The sequence below is a fragment of the Parus major genome, chromosome 2, assembly GCF_001522545.3.
Source record: "Parus major isolate Abel chromosome 2, Parus_major1.1, whole genome shotgun sequence".
NCBI lineage: Eukaryota > Metazoa > Chordata > Aves > Passeriformes > Paridae > Parus > Parus major.
This window is the reverse complement of record NC_031769.1, coordinates 37,985,181-38,005,102: the sequence shown is the minus strand read 5'-3', so window position 1 is coordinate 38,005,102 and position 19,922 is coordinate 37,985,181. Positions and strand designations below refer to the sequence as shown.

The 19,922-nt window shown below is 39.7% G+C and overlaps 1 protein-coding gene across 2 annotated transcripts in view; it reads left to right on the top strand.

The window, feature by feature from the left end:
- The window catches only part of THRB (thyroid hormone receptor beta), a 108,246-nt gene that overhangs the window by 10,712 nt on the left and 77,612 nt on the right, over window positions 1–19,922 (top strand). The window contains exon 1 of one of the 2 annotated variants that reach the window (XM_033511903.1): window positions 12,731–12,803. The exons of the other annotated variant lie outside the window; for it this stretch is intronic. The gene's annotated coding sequence lies outside the window, so the exon portion shown is untranslated. Of the gene's footprint in view, window positions 1–12,730; window positions 12,804–19,922 lie in introns of those variants that run through there. 2 annotated transcript variants of the gene reach the window in all.

Here is a 19,922-nt window from a genome sequence, read left to right as displayed (position 1 = left end):
ATTTCCCTCTTTTCCTCTATCTGAACAATTCTGACTTGGAACAGGTGATGGTACCATAGGAGTGAAGTATTTAAAGTTAAAATGTGAAGAGGGGCTGTTTTAACTAGTTTGTCCAGGAGACAATGATATTAACTCCTCTGCATGTGCACACCCTTCTTAATCACTGAAAATTTCATAAGGAATTTCTGGGTTAGTGTGAGAGCTTGGCTGTAGACCTGGAGTAACTGAACTTCAAAGCTGGAGAAGACCTGAAATTTATCTGGTGGATTGTCATCTGTTCACCAGAGATGACCTAGATCAAAACTTTATCTGCCAGAAGGGTTTAAGAGCAAGTAAAGGCAAACTTAATTCAATTTTTGAACTTTGTTTAATTTTATTGGACTGTTGCACTTGGAAGGATCCTGGCCAGCCCATTTACAACAGCACCAAAGCAGGCAATGATCAAGACAAATATCTTAGTAGGCAGAGTCACAGAAACCTTTTGGAAGCATCCTTTAATCTGGTGGTGTGGCATGTGTGGAATCCCCCAGGGGTTATTGTCATTAACTACTCCCACGAGAGTCCTGACAGAGAAGGTTTTTCAACACCAAATGTGAATCATGAAGCGTGCCTTTGATTGATTGTAGCCTCTTGTTTGGGGATATAATTAATGCCTCGGTTCAGCTGCCAACACGCTGATGCCCAGTGATACTTGAGATGTCACAGAGGGTGTCCCCCTTGGCCTCCAGCAGTGGCCCTCAAAGGAAGGGTATCTCTGTGGGAGATACCTCGTAATGTTGGGGTGGTACTTAGAAACAGGCAGTTGAAAAAAAAGCCCTTCTGTCAGGAGAGCCTTATGTTATTTGGATTTGTATGAGAATTTGAGATTTTTTTCCCTTTTCAGCCTTTTGTGTTTTACCTTTTCCTCTGTTATAAATAAAACTTAAGTGTTCCTGTAGAAGAGGACTAGATTGACAGCAAAGATACAAACCATTTCTCGCAAGGAAAGAATTGTTAGTCTTGGTCTTCATAATGTGTAATAATGGCCAAATGATAAAAATATAGTATTTTTTCTTTAGTCTTTTTGATGCAGAGATTAGCAAATCATAAATTATTTTCTGTTTTGGCTGCTGATATCCTCATTATAAAACTGAAGGGTTCTTAGGGCAGTTCAGCGACACTTTCAAAGTGTTTCCTCTTGGATGAGATCCAGAGGATTCCAGCATGGTCGTTTTGGCACAGTTGGTTGGTTTTATAAAACAGGTGTCTACATGTGTGTAATAAATCCAGTTATGCTGATAAATCTGAACAGATAATTGAAAAGTGTGTGTTACAGTGAACAAGGCTGGTAATTTACCATGTCAGTAAAGCAAAATATAAGCAACATTTCTGTAATGTGTGTAATGTTCAGTAATTCTGTAATTTAATGGCTCCATTGTGTGAGCCATTTTTAAATTCCTGTTCAAGATGTTCTTGATCCAGATGTTCATATATTTTATTTTATTACTAGGTGCCTTTCAGTTAAAATCTGAAAAACTGATTCTCTTTTTGCTTTACAGTGGTACCAGCCAGTCCATGACAAAGGATATAAAATTAATGAGGAAGTGGAGAACTGAATCATACACATTAAAAATATATGTAGTAAATGAAAATCACCAGTAGGTTTGTATTACCAAAGAGTTGCTTTTCCAGGTGATGTTCCAGTCTATTCTTTGAAACCAAAAAAAGCTTTTTAATCCCGCTTGTATCACTTACATCAGACTGTTGCTAGCTAAGTTGCTAAGATTCAGCAATATCTCAGATGGTCTGGAAATCTTAGAAAAGCAGACTGGCCATTTTACTGTAATGAATTTCATTATTATCATTGTGATGTTCTGGGCTCTTTTTATCCATTTCCTTCCAAAGTTTTGAAGTCTCAGTCCTTATTTCAGATTAATGTATTGACCTAATTATCACCATATTTATGCGGAGTCCCAAGACCTTCCGAGAAAGGTAGAGGATCTTCAATATTTTGTAAAGCTCAGAGAAAGGGAGAGGATCTCCAATGTTTTGTAAAGCTCATAAACAGCTGAAAAAATTAAGCTCAAAGGCTATAACCTCCATGATTACTGCTACTGAATGAAACAAAGGAAACATTGCAAGGAAACAGATATATTGCATTTACTGGTTAGCAAAAGTTCTTCTAATACCCAGAGGATATGCTGCAGTTTGGTCTTTGTTCCTCAAGTGTGTGACAGATTTCAAGGGTTGCTTCCAGCTCTGGGAAGAACTAGGACCTTTGACCAAAGATTTCAGAGATGCAGGGAGAACTGCTAAGTAAAGTCCTGATTCTGCAGTGATTTGGGATGCATGCTGAAGCTGAGGATCAATCAGTCAGGATTAGGAGATGAGTATCTATGTGGTATAATGTACCTATAAAGTATATCTATATTGTATCTGTACATTCAGGATCTATGTATGAGTTGATTATCTAAGGGATGTGATTTCCGTAACTTCTGAAATGATAGTCCAATCCCTCATTCCTTTAAATGCTTTGTTAAAGTCCAGCATTCTTAAGATGCCACCTGGATGAGAGCTGATAAGTGGGATTGTAACAGACTCTTTTCCCCTTTTTAAGGTGTTTTTTTCTTTGCATAAGCTCTGAGAATAGGTCTGATCCTGAGAAGACTTATCCTAAAAGCCTTTGTTAGGGAAGTGCATATATTGCTCCTGTTGCCTCCCTTCCTCCTGCTCAGGGTATCCAGCTAGAGCTAAGGGTAGTTTGGTGAATTAACAGCTTTTGCACTTTATTTTGAGGCTACTTTCATCATCATGAGTTTAGGAGCACAAATTCCCTTTAGGATGTCTCTGAGCTGCCAGTGAGGGAGCTGTTCAGTACATTGTCTGAAAAAGCAGTTACATGAATCCTCTTCAAGCTGGTCAAGAACTGGTAAAGAAGTAAAGAACTTCTTTTATGTCTCCTGATGCAATGATAGTTAATCTATTTCTCCTAGCTGAGTATTATGGGGAGGCTTCAGACCTAAATTCAAATATGTAAGGAGAGTGGATGTGTAGATGAAAGGCTTGATGTCCATGCAAAACACTGTGAGAACAATTTGTGTGTTGTGCTTGGATTCAGCTGTAATTACATTTTGTGACCAAGAGGAGGAAGGAAGTGTGATTTACAGTGTTAAGATTTGGGATGCTTTCCATTAGTTTTGACACTGAAATCAGTATTGGAGCTCTTGTACTGTGTGCTGCAAATCTCCCCTAGATGAAAGTAATATGGAGAGAAAACCCTAACATTGATGACCATGCTTATAAGAGTGTTGTGTGATAATCCATTCTAAAAAGTGATGTACAAGTTTGTGTATATGTTCTTGGTTTAGGTTCTTTTTATTTTTTTTCTGTGTGTGTGTGTGTAAGCTTAAGATATGCAGCTATTGATTTTTTTTATTTATTTTTTTTTTAAGAATTAATGTTAAATTCTATACTTACTGCCAAGTCAACACATGAAATAAAAATAAATGAATCACTCACACAAACATTCTGCTTACCATTTCTGTGCTCAAAAAGATTTGAAGTTTCATTGCCTCAGTCAGCCAATATGTAATGACCCAGCATTTCTGCTGGTGAACAGGATTGATTTGTTGTGCAAAATTGATGACATTAATTATTCTGCCTGAGCTGTTTTCTTCTGTCTCTGACCAATACATTGATGGTGATGTGGGGGTAAGGTTCCAAGGCTTAGGTGCCTGAACTGTTTGCAGTAAATCTCATAAAATCACAGAATATGCTAAGTTGGAAGAGACCCACAAGGTCCAACTCTTGGCCCTATGCAGGACCATCTCCAAGAGTCACACCATGTGTTTGAGAGCATTGTCCAAATGCTTCTTGAACTCTATCAGGCTTGGTGCTGTGACCACTTCCCTGGCAGCCTGTTCCAGTGCCCAGCCACCCTCTGGGTGAGGAACTTTTTCCTGATATCCAACCTAAATCTCCACTGTCACAGCTTCAGGCCATTCCCTCGGGTCCTGTCACTGGTCACCAGAGAGAAGAGATCAGTGCCTGCCCCTCCTCTTCCCTTCATAAGCCTCTTCATCTCAAGAGGATGCACAGGGTGCATCAGAACATGAGCGTATGTTATGGTTGTTACGCTTGTAGTGTCTTGGACCTTATCTGTTTAAGAATATTGGAGGGTTTATGTCCTACATATTGAATATGAGTGGAATACTTATTCCAACACCAGCTTTCAAGTGTAACTGGATTGAAATTACTCTGCTTCTGGTTTAGAAGTAGAAAAGTTTTTAGAAACCCTAATTAAACAGAAACAGGGTCCGGATTTATCATCAGGCAGCTGGAGAACAGTCCTATGCTTTTGTCTCATCCACTGCATATATTCTCCATAGTGATATGAGCAATACAAAAGTAGTTTATGTCATCTATTAATGTCTTGTTCTTGCATGGATACAGCCTCAAAGTTACATATTATCTTATTATCATATTATTTAAAAGAGTGAATGGAGATGGACAGCAAATATGAGGCAGACCAGACTAAGGAAGGACAATGCAGGTTTTATTGATAATACCTCCAGTACACAGAAAGAATTGCACTGGTTTTTGTCAGTGTGAAATACATACAATACAAGCAAGACTGTTCATGCCAGCCTTGCCTTGTGATTTTTTTCAATCATGATGCACACCCTTTTGTACCAGAAGGGAAAGAACTTAATTAAGTCCTTTACAAATACATGTGAAATACGCAATAAATAAAATCTTGTAAGAGTGCTGCTTAAGGTTACAGTGTTCATATGTCAAGCTCAGAAGAAAAGTCCAATTACAATCCCCAGGCAATGAGTGGTTTATGTTATGTGTGCAGTACAGGTATCATAATAGTTTTCTTCTCTTGATGTATTGGTAATTTACTGAATAGTGGCATGAGTGGTGATTTGTTTTATGGCTGTCTAAGATCATGGTGTAGTGTTAATGCTTCATATTCTTCAGAATGAAATGGTTTAGATGCCTTCTGTATTTTATTGAGGTCATGTGCTATACATAAATGTATTTTACCTTATTTATCAGTTTTTCATAACTGTATCTGATTTGTTTCAAATATGCTCCTATCCCAAATCATTCAGCTTGTGTTATAGTCACTCAGACACCTTCCTCACAGCTGCCTGTCTTGTATGATCATCTGTGCTTTTATTCTCTGACAGAAAGTGTAATTAGAGAACAATGACTGCTTTTGGTTTGACATACACTAAAAACTTAGGACGGTACTTTAATCTACTGCTGTCGTCTTATCCAAGTGTTATAAGTGTCTCTTGTTTTTCTCTAGTTAACTTCCCAGCTCTCTTGGAGGTGAAATGTTCTGTCCATTAGCCATATAAAATGTTGTTGTCTAGGCGGGGAAGAGTTATTTCACTTAGTCAGCCTAGTGTGGGAATTTGGAGAGACAGAATGTAATTAATTATCAAGCTTGAATTTTGGCCAAGGCTCTATTAGAGATGAGAGTTACAGTTTATGAATTTCTTTCATTCTTGTGATGATAGGATGAGCAGGAGGGAGATGAGAGTGGGGTTTTATGCAAACACACAAGTTTGGACTCTTGCTGTGGCAGCGTGTTTCAGTTGTCATCATGTTAAACTGGACTGTTTTATGTGGCTGTGGCAGGAGAATGGGGGGTAAAAATGATAGCACAGCTTCAAATGAAATTGTTTGCAGGGGAAAAAATGGTTAATTATACATAAATCAAGTTCACAAAGACCAACCAGAGCATGAAAAAGCTACAGTGCATGCCCTCTGCCTTTCACAGACTCTTTCCAATTCACTTGGTGCTTTGTGTTGTTTTTCTGAGGCAATTCTTTTCTCTTTATGTGCAGCAACACACATTTTGTCATAGTTTGTTGATGGTAATTTTGGGACCAGATCTAGCAAGTTTCTAGCAGGCTGTTTAGCAATTAGATCAAATATATAAATCAAGAAGTTGCTGTATAAGTTATATTTTTATTCCTCTGTCATGTCTAGAGTTAATTTTGTAGGGAAGGGATAATCACAGGGACAAGTATTAAGACTGAATACATACAGAACTGAAGGGGAGGAGAAGCTATGTGTCCACCAAGGCCATTTTTCTGCTGTGTTATTGGGAGCATATGCCACATCAGCCAGCACAAAAGGAAATAGGCTTATGCAATGGAGAAACAGGACTGGAGAGTAGATGATCTGTCTTTGACAAATACCTCTCTTGTGAATTTTCAGTTGTGCTCCTTTTTGCCATTAAAATTCTTCAAATGTTATCTAATAGTTTGTATTAAAATGATGGAGGAAAGTAATTCAAGGTTCTAACTTTTCAGAATCTCTTGCTTTTATGAATTTGTCTTCTTAAATGCATGGTATGGCAAGTTCTAATATGTCTCGGTTCTTAAACAATAAGAAAATAATAATTCACAGGGAATGAGATCTGTTTTTCTTCTAAGAAAATGCTTGCATTCTGAAAAGATTGTAGTGGTGTGCTGTGTAATGGCTCCACTGTCCTTGTAAAACAAGATGTACTTTGTCCTGTTAAAATTAGAACTACTACTTAAGAGATGCCACACTTACTATGAAATTGCAAATCATCTCTCCTGGAAGAAGATGATTTTCCTTGCTGAAGGAAAGTTGGCATTGATAAGGATATAATCCATGAAAATAGTGTTGTCACAAATGGATATTAAAGTTTCTATCTGTGGGAATAAATAATACTGTAGGGGGTAGGAAGAAAAGCAGGGTGCAACTGAACAGCCAGTGTTCTTCTCCATCTGCTGCCTTTAGGACTAATTCATCACATAACCAGCTAGTTGTGCAATGTCGAATTCACTGTTGAAAGGAGAACAGGTGAGTGAGATAGAGAATGAGCTGAAAATTGAAAGAAAAAAAATCTGTGTATCTTTCAAAGGCTAATCACTGGGTACAACCTTGAACCCCCAGTCACGGAAGTTTTCTGCCTTACTTTGTTCAATTTCAGCTCCAGACTGTGGTGTAGTTGTGCACGCAATACCCTCTCTCTGTTGAGCAACCAACACAAGAAAGGTCAATAATTAACCAACACTTGGCTACTGATCAAAAATCACATCAGAAATCAGTGAAAACCATTGCATGTTCTCCCAGATTACCCATCCCACTCTCTGCCCACAGAGGACAGCAGTTCAGGGCTGCCCTGTCCTTGCCACTGCCTTCTGACCCTGGCTGTGCTGGCGTGGTGCAGCTGTGGTGGAGCAAACTCAGCAGGGCAGGGTGTGAGCTGTGGCTGCTCTGAAGGCACAGGCACAGGGGTTTTGCCCACACGGATTCTCTGCTTCTACTACAGCTGGGGAAAAGGCGGTGTGGGCCAGGCTACACAGTAGCTACAAAATTAACGCGCAGTTTGACCTTCCATAGGGTTTTGTTCTGTGTTGTGATGAGCAGCTCCAGCGTCCTCTCCACAGGACTGATGAAATGAAGCTGTACGTAGCTGGATTTGTAAGGAAACAGGGAAGATTTTCAAAGGCATTTTTCCTTAAAATCTCTGTGAAGTTATCTACCTGATTGCTGTAAGAGGTACCTCAGACCATGTTTCTCATTTTTATATGTACATTTCTAACCATGGAAACAGGGGGTGCATTTTTATATTCGTGTTAAAAAGAGGGATCTTTTCCTGATAAACAGAGGTTTATTTCTGACTGCAGTTTTGGGGATGTTTCAATCACAGGATACCTGCGTAGAGATACCTAAATATTTAGGAGAAGTATGTTTTAGTCAATATCTGAGAACATTAGCTTTGAATTGTACGTTTCTGACTTTAGAAGTTATTATATCCTTTTAAGTGCATTTTGTTCTTGCTTAAGTGCTGCACACACACACCAGTTTGCAAAGTCAAGTGCTGTACCCACCCATGACCCTGCCTATTTCCTTTCATCATAAACTCATTATCAGTCAGCTCAATCCTCTTCTTTTTAATCTCTTCTTCAGGGGATCCTACTCTCTTCTGCCTAGGTGGTCTGTATGGGCCAGATTTCCCTTATTTTTCCTCTTTCCAGCAGTTATTCTCTGCTGGAGTTGGAGTCAGCCTGGTCCCACTCTCTGTACTCCTGGCCTCCATCTGGGCTGTGGCAGTGGCAGCAAAGGCATCTCACCTTCCTTTCTTCACATGAGTATAATGCTCACCACTGGAAGCCAGCATTAAACACGGTATCTAGCACCTCTCACAAGTTTGCAGACATTTGGCTTGTCATCACATTTGAAATTATTTTAACTGGCCTGGCAAGAGCCACTTCCCAGTAAAATGTACTCTCTTCTATTTAAAACAAGAGGGATATTTGAATTCTTGAAGATAATATTTTCTCATTGCAAAACAGTGCCTTTTTCTTTTTCCTGGCTTCTGTCTTGGAAATAATTGAACCATTTTGGTTAATGTGTAAGAAAAAAATATCCTGAACCAGGCATCCAGTATGGAAATTTGCAGCCCAAACAATTAGTCTGGAAAAATTATAAGCAAGTGAAAATCAGATTTATAGGATACATTGGATAATCCTTAGTAACCGTCTGTGTCACAGCTCCTACCTGTGTGTATTGAATTCACAAGACCACTTTCTTTTCGACATGCATACAACTTGCACACACTCTCATCCAGTGTATTTTGCTGAAATGCATATCACTTAAATAAATAATCCACTTAACGTGCATAAGAATCTATCTAAATATGACTGCAGCTAATCGCATGTGGTGTTAAGCCTGTTAATTGCTTATCATCTGTTTGCATAGATTGCATTTTATGACAGCAAATGGAGGACCAAATGCTCAGTTATCCATTATAATTGTTCCTGTTAGACATGTTTTAATTATTATAAAATTTTAGTCCATCCTAAAACACATACAGCAAATTTATAATGTAAAAGCTCAGTAATTGAAATGCTATTGTGACACAGAAAACTGTCTAGCAATTTAATGGTTCAGGAAAACAATAAGTTAGTGCAAAGCCTTGAGTCTTCATTCTCCTAATACATAATTTTGTTTATTTCCATACTGCGTTGTTTGCAGTGGGAGTCAGAGGAAGCCTTTGGCTGGATATTCTCTACCCCTAGCTAGGAAACTCTGTTGTGTTTTCATTACATTTGCCTCACATAATTACTCACTGTTAATTTCAAAAGGCCTTTGATATTTCTGCATGTGTGTGTCCTAAACAATAAGCTGATCCATAATGCAGCATGATTTATTGCCTTCTGACCTTACACACAGCTTCTTGTGGAAGACAGCTTATGAATCTGGGTGTTAACTGCAGCTTGAGTAGCACAGAAAACTCTTCCTGTATGCAGTATCTGCATTCCTAGGCAAGGTCAGTGATCTGGTCAAGTGAAGCTGTCTTGTTTGGATGGCCTGTCTTGCCCACATTCCTTATAATAATTTTTTTCCTATATTCAAGTATGCCTCCCAAACCAACTCTGTGTGTGTGGAGGAGTCTCGGTATTTACTGTGACTGCAGGCTGGCAATGCAGTGCATCTAGGCTGAGTACTCCTAGGACCAGATGGAAAATGCCAGTGTGCTATGGAAAAACAGCAGCAGGCATGGACACCTTTCCTTCAGCTTGTTTGTTTTGATGGGTTCACATTGTGCCACCAGAACAAGTCTGATGTAAGGGACGCTTGGGCAGGAAGGCTGAAACTTGCCAGGGAGACATGAAGAAGGAAGGTGGTGTGCAGAGAACATTAACTTAAAGCTTATAATTTTCAGAGAAGCCATCTGCAGGAATGCTGTAGGCGTGGAGGAATGGTGATCTCAGGAGGTTGCACTGGCTGTACCCTGGGATATACACCCATTTGTGGGAGGAGTCTTCTCACAATGTTGTTGGTAGAACTGCATAAATTTAAGTGGCCTAACTGAACCAGAAAATCACTGGCCAGCAGTAAAAAGAGTTAGGAGTTTGAGTCTGGGAATCTCTGCTACTTAGTTCTCTGGTAGGTAGAGTAGGTACTTGTTGCTTAGGGCACACAGGAGGGAAAGGGTTAGAATAAAAAAAGTAAGCGAAGAATTCAGAAATCCAGTATCTTTGCACAGGACATATGATCAAAGTCTGCTAGAAACCTTTTGTGAGAGAAAAAATGTGCAGTTAAAATAGTAATTTGTTGTTCAGGCAGGTTCTTTCAGTAGAAGGTGGCTGAATCAATCTCCAGGTGCTAATGGTGAGAGTGGCAGTGGTTACTTTTTTGGTTCTGCTCACTGTCATGGTTTGGCCAGTTTTTCCTCCTCTGTCAGTCTTTTTAAGGTGAGCAGAGCTGAGGAGGATTTTACAATGGCACCATGCCTTGGAGTCTGTTCCAGAGTAAATGGAAATAATGGAAATAGTAAGAAGAAGGTGGCAGTAGTGGGGCAGGGAGAGAAAAAAAGAGATTACAATGGTACTGCCCAGTTCTGTGGGAATGAAGGATCACACATTAGGGGAAAAGCTGGCTCTCATATGTATGGAGATCTGCCACACACATGCTCATGTGCTGATCATGGTCAGTGACCTCATCCACATGCAAGCCTGGATATCACAGTGGTTAGAGCTTGTCAGCCAAGGACTAACTCTGGAGGAAAGTGAAGACTGGCTGGTTTTGGCAGAGAATCCCCACTCTTTGCGGAGTCACTTGGAATCTTGTGAAGGCTATGAATCTTAGAGTCTTTTCTTTGCAGGGCTTTAAAGCTGGATGGCAGATGAAATAAGTTCATCTACTGGTTATTTTATTCCTCAACTAAATCTGTTTTCTATTTATACCTGCATGAGCTCACTGATTTGCATTCCTGTAATGTGCTCTTTTATTTTTTTGGGCTATCTTACTGTAGGGTCCCCACAATCCAATACCCTACTAAGTCCATTGAGACACAGAGGAATGGGGATACCTGTTCCCTGAGTAGGCTGATGGGGATGACCTTAGAAAGGGTCATGACATTCTGGATCAGTGACACAAGTCCAGGCTGAAGCCTCTGTCCCTGCAGGTGCTCTGAGTTGCATGTGGGGTCCTCAGGGTGTTTTATGTGAGCTGGGACTTGTTCTGTAACTCTGCATTTCCGGGCAGGGAAAGGCGTGCTAACAGGACTGCTCTTTCCCAGCAGTGCTGCTCACTGTCCAGGACGTGCCAAGTCCTCATTAAACATCTTTTGCCCACTCTTGACGTAGTTCTGGGATGGCAGTGGTTGGTATTTCCAGTTAGAGGGACTGACTTTTAGGTTCCTTTCATAGTTCTGCATCTAGCAGTCCTTGCTGAAGCATACAGTAAGTGTATATGAAACTCTCCTGCGGTTCCCACTGCTCTGCAATAAAGGTAGAACTGGAGATCCCAAGAGACAGAGCATTTTCCCATAAATTCCTTGCCCTGTTTTCAAAATTAACTGGTGATGGATGAGGGGGAAGAGGAAAAGAAAGAATAGCATAATAAAACTCCCCCATTGCATCACTTAAAATGTTCAAAAAAATTGATGTTGCTTCTCTTCAAGCTGCTGGGGGGCACAACTCTTTAATCAATTAAATTCTCATTTTTAGAGTTTTATTTTTTTTAAAACAAGGTTTCTTAAATGTCTTTGTGCTGTTATATGTGTCTGGTGTTACTTTTCCAGCTAAAATAATCAGATAAATTTTTCATATTTTAGGTATACAACCTAAAATATGAAAAACTATATATTCTAGTATATATTTACTAGATAAGTAAATAATAATGGGAAACATGGAAGTATGGTTCAAATTAGGAATTTAAAGTTGATGTAATCTGAATGGGAGCCACATGAGTTTGAATTGCTTGGCTAGTTTAGTTCATGCAATTGGGAAAATAATGGAGAGGAAATATAAGTATGTGTGGTACATTTGGTTGTTGTGGATAAAGCAGAATATCATCTAAAACTGCATATTTCTTTTTGTGATAATCCTTTCCAGTTTTAAGGGGTAATCAAGATAAAAATAAGATCTATGAACTGCCATTTTCCCTGTAAGCTGTAAAAAACTTATTCTGGTAATTTGCTCATGAGTAGGTGAACATGGCTGTTCTTATTGTAGTCCTAATTTTCATTTTGAATAAAGATATTAATTTGGCAGGCTGCACTTGATTTGTATTTTAAAAAAAACCAACAAAAAACAACTGGTGGGCTATGTGTAGGCCAGATAGGAATAATTTTATCTGAAGATAATCACTTCTTTAATAACAAATCATCCCTTCTTCTCAGTCTAGTTTATCCCACTACTTTTTTCACCCATTTCAACTCCACCAAGGGTTGGTATCCTGAGAAGACCTCCGTTCCCTGTGTTCTGTGTCTGACCTCCCAACAGTAGTACTTGTTTACCTAGGGGAGATAATTGTTTTCTGGAGAGCATCCAGCTGATAACTTACTTTTTCATTAGACCCCTTCTTCCTATTAGTTATCTCCTGTTAGTTGATCTGTGTCATTTGATAAAACTAATTAGGTAATAAAAGACTGTTTCTGAGCCCCTCCCTTTAATTTTGGCATGGTGAAATGTGGTTCTTGGCACCTTGCTCTTTCAACATAAAGACACCTTCAGTTGACAAACAACATTAATCCAAAAGAAAACAAGCCAGTTCTCGCATCCTCTCTTGATATATCCTTGTGCCAGAACAAAATAGTTCCTAACAAATTATTTGTACCAAAGGTAGTGACATAAGCCTGGCTCTGTTTTAGAGTTTTGCAAATGTTTGCAGAGCTTTTGAAGAGGCCAAGCTAAAAATACTCAATGAAACCATTCAGAATTCTACTAAAAGCATTTTGTTTCCTAGGACTTTCCTCCCTTCTGAAAATGCCCTCCCACAGCTGCATGGCATTTATTAGAAGGTGATGAAGGTATAAGGTAGGAAATCACATTTTATATTTTATATTAAAATTTAGGCTAATTTTCAGGCTTCCTTTTTAAATTACATACATTTTTGTAAAGAAATGGGTATCTCAATGGAAAGTAAGCTTATTATCAGCTTCAAATTGAAGTATACTCATCCAATGAAAAGGACTGATGAGATTGTCCTTCATGGAAGTTTTCAGTGTGAAGGTTTGAGGTGTCATGGTAAGCAGCATTTCAAAGACAAATAGCCAAGAATTGCCACTCCTTTATGGATAATGGCCTCTGCTGCACCCTAATGATGCAGGAATTTTCTGAGGATGCCGGTGGATTTTTTTCTTGATTGCTACACCCCAGAATAAAATTCTTCTTCAAAGTTTACTTTGAGAAGAGTATAGGACATGCTATGCTCAGATGTGCGACCTGAAGAAATCACCATAGTCATTTTCCATTTGGCCCAGAGAATATCTATCAGAGCCAGTGAAATTAGACGAAGAAAAGGATCTCCACGGTAGCTGTTCAGTGTTTTACACTCAGAAATGTCATGTCTCTTAAAAGAATGGCTTCTGCCTGTTTGGTGTTGAGTGCAAGCAGTGCTTTGGTCAGGTCTGAAGAACTGTTTTGGTATTAGTTGCATATTTACTGTTTGTTATATTTACTTCCATCTCAGGAAGATCTACCATGGGGATGTTCATGTTGTGCTTGCAAACATTTGGAGTATTATGTCTTCTGGGATGCTAGAGCCCCAAAATAGCAGTGTATGAAATTTTAAAATCAGTGGTATGATAAACCTGGATAGTACTAGTGTGTGTTTGTGAGTCATGTGATAAATAAATGATGGAATTGATAGTGAGAGTCAATTACAGGAACAAGAAGTGACTGTTTTAAAAACTAAGGGGAAATAAAAGTCTGTACTTTCATTTGTCCTAATTAGGTTCAGAAAATGTTTTGACTTGCTTTCTGTCCCTGAACATTTTTTATTATCTTCTCTGCATGCACTTATAGCCAATAGTGACTCATGGGCATTCAGCTAAGATGCCTGAGATGGTTATTATCCTCTGGAGCTGCTGCTTTTCCTAACAGCAACAGTCCTGGGATACTGCAGTTTATAACCTACCATAATGTTAACTACAACTTTTTTGTCTGTTTTAACTGTCATGCCCTGTATCTCAGGCAGAGTTGATTTTGCATTTCTAGCATTAAACATAAGAGCTTTCCAAGTAAATGGCAGTTACCATTGCAAGGGAATCGAAAGCATGGGCTAGCCTGCCATTGTGTAAAATCTGATAATTGGTTTTCACACATAAGCAGCTCTGGAAATTCAAACTACCAAGACTGTTTGTCCTGTGTGCTTTTCTTTAATGTACTGCTCATTTTCACTTCAGATAGTTTCTTAGCCCTCCTGGCTGAAATTCAGTGCCACAAGAAGCCCCTATCAAAGCCTTGCTCTAATTGTTCCAGTGCTGTGCTTAGTGGTGCATCAGTGAATTGTATCCTGTGTGGCGTGGTTTTCAGCTTACTGTGAACAAATTCTCCAGGATTACAGATTTGCTAAGAGGTAGCATAGGGAGTCTCTGTATTTATAGGCAGCCCCGTGGTGCCCAGCAGCATGACACTCATTTTCCCTCAGGATCCTTTCCCTGTCTGGGCTCTGTGCTGTCCGCCCCTGTTGTAAGTGAAGATGTGGAGCAGTGCCAGAGGTGCTCTTGCCAGCAGGGTTATGGGCTCATTTTGGCTTGACCCCAGAAGAAGGGCAGCAGATAAGGAATAGAGGAAGCTACAGCCCAGTTTTGAATGGAGTTGCTCTTGGTTTCTCTGCCTTGGCTCAATGCTAAGCATGGTCTCTGCACAGCTGTTGAGATCCGATCCATGGGAAGGGAGAGAGACTGCTTGGCTCACACTGCTGCAGTCCTGTCCTAGGCACTGCAGAAGTAGATGAGGAAGTGCTGTTGAGCAGAAGCACTGCCCTGGGTGTCCTGGCAAGAGACAGCATAGCACTTCTACTGCTTTCTTGGCTGGACAGGTTGAGAGAACTCACCTGCCTGCTGCTCATTTGTGCTGCTGACAGATGCTGCGTGTACAACTGATGGGAGAAGCAAACTTTTCCATCCCCTCCCTTGCACGTGAAGACAATGCAGTTTAATATAAACATGTCCTTTCACTGCTTATTAAAACAGAGTTGTTAACATATTGTGGATTAAACCATTAATATTCACATTTTCACTCATATGGGGTCCACAAACGTTATCTGTATATGGAACTAAGAGTGCATAGCTGTAGAACTGTGTCTCTACTAGCTAACTACTGTGCAGCATTTCCTGAATTCATGAGAAATCCTTCTGCAATTCAGGATTGTGTATTCTAGTTGGGACTGCTGTTGTGACACTAGATTCTTTTCAGGTTCAACCACATTATGCTTAGATGAGACAATTATTGTTTTGTTGGATTTTTTTTTGAATGAACACATTGAAGAAATGTCTAAACTCATCTGAAAATTACAAAAGGAAAAACACACCCTACTTTACTGCCATGCTGGTGTGAGCTCTATTGACAGTTCAGCAGTCAATGATGTTTTACAGTGCTTTTGTTTGGTGCTAAAAAAAAAAGAATCAGAGTTATGCCTAAGTTACATGGAATACATATAAGAGCTAAAATTGATTATACGTCTTGCAAAGGAGAATTAAAATTGGAAGGAAAATACACTAAATTGTAGTGTGAGTGGGTTGTGGCAGTGACTTTCTTCTATGCAAAATGTAAGATAAAAGATGAAAAATGCTAAAAGCTAACTGACAGCTGGTGCTGGTAAACAGTATTTGTCTTCAAAGAGCCATAGGGATTTTCATGAATTTCAAGAGATCCATAAGTGAAAGAGATGATTTGGCTTGACTTGCAGACACTGCTGCCGAAGCAAAGAACTTAACTAACTGTCCATAGCAGGGCCAAAATGAAATCGGATTCAGGTATTCCTGATCTCTCTCCTTGTTCTCCAGTTGCTTGATTGTCAAGGCAGACTGATACAAATTTGTCAGCAGGTTATTCCTTTTTTTTTTTTTTGCAGTTAGAAACTTTGGTTCTCTGTGACAGACAACATTTGTCTACAGATGCACGGAAGTGGTTTGAGCATGTCTGCTTGTGAATATATATTTTTTTTTTTAGAAACTGAAAATTTTTTCCCCGTTCTTACCACTTCCTGTGGTTTTACTCTGGAGCATGATGGATGAAGAAGGCTATTTGTGTGATTAAGGTATGAGAATAGCAAGTGTAGGTCTTGGGTTTACAGTTGCAAGTCAGATGTGATGGTCAGTCCCTGAAGTGTAGTAGCAAAAAGTGACCTTCTTCATCTATAAAAGAGTATTTGTCCTGTTAGAAGTGTGTAGGAGAAGTGAAGATGCATTAATATTTTAAAAGCCCTGTGGGATCCATGTAGGAAAGTGTCTGTAGAAGTGATATTAAATCAGTGAGAGTGTAGAAACAGTACATTCACCTGTAGTAAGCAGTGAGAGAATTAAGCTAAACAGGAACACGACGCACTGGAATAAGTGTTGACACATGGAGTTAATTGAGAACAATTAGGTCTGTGCATAGACAAGATCTACATAGCCCATTTGATGCATGGCATTATGTGAGTAAAGGGTGCAGGATTAGACCTTTTGTTTACAGATTTACCTAATGCTTTAAACTATTTGGATGAATGGTGTTACACAAATGTTAGTCATAATTATTATTTAATTATGACCACATGTTTACTTTGAACATAGTCCTATGCTTAATATGTAGGAAAGCCAGGATAATGTTGCAGCTTCAGTGTGTGAGCTACTGTTTGCCAAGCAGCGTTTCCCTAATGGCTTCTCCTTCCACGGGATGAAAATGCCTCCCTGGATGGTGAAGTTACACCAGTTGTGGTATGTAATAGGCAAATAGCTTGCATAAGAATACCTTCAGCTAGAACATTTTGGAATATGCATCTGAGATAGGATGCTAACTTATTAAAATTGATGCTATTAAATGTGCTGCTAGTATATCATTTCAAAATCCCCGAGATGCCAGTATTTCATTCTGTTTCCATTGAGAGTGCAGAAAGCAAATTTCATAGTGTGATTCATAATATAGGAGTGCTACAGAATTTCTGTAATTCATGTGTTGCTACTTTAATTTGCATTTAAATGTTTAAACTGTTATAAAATTGAAGATTCTTTAAACTTTAATATATTTTTTTTCATTCTTAAGCAGAATGAAATTGTTCTTTGTTGAACTATTTTGAAGTTTTTCTTTGCTCAGATCTTCCATTTCAGATAGTGTGGAGAGCTTACGATAATTTTGAAAGAGCTTAGTGGGGTTTATTTGCTTGTTGGTTTTGTGGTGGTTTTTGTTTGTTTGTTTTTGTTTTCTGTTTATTTGTGGGATTGCTTGGGTTTATTTGTTTTGTTTTGGTTTGGTTTTCTTTTTACTTTTTTTTTTACTTTTTTTAAAGATCCTTATAAGAAATATAATTCTGGGAGATGTATGGTATATCCTAGGTTGCAAGAGATGGGATGCTTTCCTACCTGTCCTTTTCACAAAGTTAACGTGGGTGTTTTTTTAAGTGACCAAAGGTAATTGGGATTTCAAACTCTTAATACTTTGAATGTACATACCTCAGTTCCTCTGTGTCTGGCATTTTACAGTGATTGTTGGTGCTACTGAGAGAGGGAAAAAGACCTCTCTTGAGCACAGGCAGTGGACATGGACTTATGTGCAGGATCAACCTCATTAATTAAACAAATATTAGGTTTTAACCCAATATGGGAATCTTCTGATGCTTGACTGAGTTACTGAATCCCATACAGTAACTGCAGCTTATATTTTTCTCATTGTTTAAGGCACTTGATCTTTCCTGTGGGCCTCTCCTGACATTCACTCCCCTGCTCACCAGTCAGTAAAAGAAGATTTGTGAGTCTTCTGGTGGTGACAGGCTTAAGGTGACATGACACTTCCCACGTCCACCAAAAAAGCATGTATTTCTCTACTTCAGTTTTCCTGAGCACCTGTTTGCTTTGGTGAGAAATGATTTATCCAGTACATTTAAAAAACAAATTCAAATAGTTGATCATTTAGAATAAGTGTATGTTTTCTAAAGGGAAAAGGGGAGACATGCTGATTCCTGCAGGAGAGAAGAAACTTTTTGAAGTCTAGATGTTCAAAGTTTACTTAAACTTTATTTCACACGAAAGACATTCTGTTCTACATGATTATGTCTACCTGGAAGCAAAGTATTTTGGTAGAAGTAATTTATGTTTGATTTGAAAAGATTTCTGAAAGAGAGTTTGGTTTTAAAAAAAAAATATTTCACCCCTTCAATTTATTATTTTTTATGTAGAAATGAAGGTAAAAATAATTTGTGGATGCAGCTTCCTTGAGAGGGCTTGAGTTTCTGCATTCCTTTGCTTTTCTCTGTGTTTTTCCAGCCCAGCCATACGACTGAATGTTTGAATATTGTAGTGTCAACAGCTCCTTGTATTTTCACTTGATACAGCTGAGCAAAAATTTTGACATTCGGCTGAAATGTTTGAGGAGCCATTACCAGCATAATTCTGCTTCTCAAGTAAATCTCATCTCAGTGCTTGAAATCTAAATGGATTAATATTTTTAATGTCTTGTTTACAATGCTGCCTATGAAAGCCTGTATTTGTCTACTTGCCAACCTTCCTTCTTGGCCAGGAACCATTCTGGCGTGAATCTCAATGCTGGGCTCCCATCCATTTTCCTTGAGTCTCTCTCTGGTTCCCTCCCTTTTCCTCAGGGGCTCTCTGGAAGATTGTCAGAAGGGCTTTAATTTCTTGAGCAAGTCAGCTTTTTTTGACTCCTAAATATTTCTGCCCCAGCCCTGAATTTCAGAGTTTGCCAGCCAACCACAGATGGCTTGCCCCGGTGGTGTTACAAAAAAAATACATACATTCTCAGGTTTTGCTGAAAACAAACCTAAAAACAAACCAGTGTTAGCTTTGTAAGTGAGCAGAAAAAGATGCTTAAGAAAAAAATAATCATATGGGGTGTGTGTCTGTGTGTGACTTGACAGGGTGCCCAGCAGTCATTGTGGAGTAAAGGTGAGCCAGTGGGTAACTCCTAATGTAGATTGTATCCATTATAGTATGCCATTTATATATTTTATTAGCAGAGCCATACTAGCTAGGAATGCCCCAAAAATGACTAAAATGAGAAAATAAATCCGCCTATAATCAGTATGGTGGCACTGGTTTAGCTGTGATTGCTGAGCATCTTCAGGGGTCGGAGGGTTCTTAGAGGAGAGTCTGAGGACTTGGCGAGTGTGGCATAAGTGCTTGTGCTAAAGCTGCAAGCAGGTTATTAGAGAGTAGAAACCAGGGGTGTATGATATCAGACTATATTACAGTAAAATTATGCAGCTGTAGGCATGGTGAACCCTCTCCTCTGAGCAGGCCAGCAAATCCTCACTAGTGGTTATTTTGATATGTGATACTCTGATGCTAATCTAAGGAGTTGAATGCGAAACCAAAGAAACCCCAGCAACAATGAGAGCCCTTAGCTGAGCACTTGGCAGTTTCCTCTGCCTTCCTAGAAACAGAGAGGGAGCACAAGCTCATGCAGTGACAGGGTGCAAGGTTCCTGGGGAGGCATGGACAGATGGGGCCCTGCATGGTCCCCTGAGTCAGGAACATGTGGAAGGAAGAGGTGGTGTCCCCACTTCGCAATACTGGGGCTGGTAATCAAACAGCTCCCCCTCAAAGCAACAACAATTTCTGCTTGGTCTGGCTTGAGGTGGGGGTTTTCTGCCTGGTCTGGCATTAGAGGGGTGGCAGCCCTGGAGCAGAGCCTGGCCAGAAACATGTTTTGCCAGCCTTCCCCTGCCCTTGGAAGAGTGGGAGCCACTGTGATGCCGTGCTGGAGGAGAATCCACGTTGCCCCCTGCAATCAGTACAGGGCTGGTCTGCCTCCTGCCTGTGCTCCCCTGAGGAGCTGGGCTCCAGCCTCCTGGGGAAGGTCCCCTGCTCTGGAAGTGAAGATGAGGCCATGAGAGGAGACAGCCAAAGCCTGTCCTGCCCATAAAACACAGGTGGGGGGCCAGCTGCACCCCAGGAATGAGTGAGTGAGTGAGTGAGTGAGTGAGTGAGTGAGTGA